Source organism: Propithecus coquereli, unplaced genomic scaffold (genome assembly GCF_000956105.1).
Source record: "Propithecus coquereli isolate 6110/MARCELLA unplaced genomic scaffold, Pcoq_1.0 Scaffold39, whole genome shotgun sequence".
Classification (NCBI taxonomy): domain Eukaryota; kingdom Metazoa; phylum Chordata; class Mammalia; order Primates; family Indriidae; genus Propithecus; species Propithecus coquereli.
Window position 1 is genome coordinate 3,162,249 of NW_012149618.1, and position 1,133 is coordinate 3,163,381.

Below are 1,133 nucleotides of genomic sequence, written 5' to 3' on the forward strand. Positions count from 1 at the left end.
CCAGAGGGCAACAGACCACAGATTGAGAAACACTACCTGCCTAAGAAAAGTGTTAACTGAGGAGAGAATGAGAAAAGGGTGAGAAACTGGGAAATAGATCTTCCCAAGCTTTTTCTCTCAGGCATTTCTTGGGGTTCCTAATTCTGTTTTTGACCCTTTCTTCATATACTTCCTTCATATACATCTGATGACATTATTCATGAATTACCTTTGGAAACTCAACAGTTTTGATAGTATATTCCTTCTTTCCTAGATATGATTAAAGGTCAAAGATTGATCCAGGGAGAAAAGAAAAATCCCAGGAATAAGATTTAGGGCTAAGAAGGAAGCAATACAAATATTTTTAAGTTACTAGAAGGGGTTGGGGGAAGAGTCCATTTCTGAGGTTTTGGGCTGGTCCAGATCCCCCTTCGTACTCATTAATTTTAAAAGAGTGCTGTGTTGTATATATTTATTTTCTGTATATTATGATATTTTTGATATCTTAAAAAATGCAATCCAGCTGTGAGAGACTGTCCTTCCCAGAGATAGCCAATTCTTAGAGATAACAAAATAGTCAGCCAGGAGCATGCCTTTGATATATAAACTGACCAATCCAGAGTCATCCCTCCTCTATCTGGCCTGTACACTCCAAGAGGCAATATTCTTTGCCTTAATCATCCCAGGCAACAGAGACCACCCCAAAAGCTTAGAACCTGCAGGAGTTATTCAAACTAGCCAATCCTAAACTCTTTTCCCTCTTGACTTTTCCTTGGAAACCCCAGTAAAGGCACTGGCCCACACTTTCTCCTTGCTACTGTCTTCTGCCACCTGACCAAAACTTGGTACTTCCCCTATGACTCTCTGTGGCATGCAGTGACCTCTGTAGGACCTGTAAGTTTAATAAACTTTGTTTTCTTGTGCCTCTCCTGTGTCTCCTCTTGTCGCTACACTTGACTGATCATCACCTAAAAGAACACAGAACAGGTGCCCAATAAATGAAACTTTTTTAAACCACAACTTTTCTGTTAATGGCTTCACCAAATTTTGTCATTCAGGGTCCAAACCTTGGTGTTATTAATTCATTCAACAAACACTTAAATATTATATGTTATATTTAAAGTGTTATATTTACAGTCATACTTTTATATTTC

At 38.5% G+C, this 1,133-nt stretch overlaps 1 protein-coding gene across 1 annotated transcript in view; it reads right to left on the bottom strand.

Annotated features, from left to right (window-relative positions):
- The window catches only part of PPM1G (protein phosphatase, Mg2+/Mn2+ dependent, 1G), a 27,910-nt gene that overhangs the window by 25,555 nt on the left and 1,222 nt on the right, over positions 1-1,133 (bottom strand). The window lies entirely within an intron of this gene.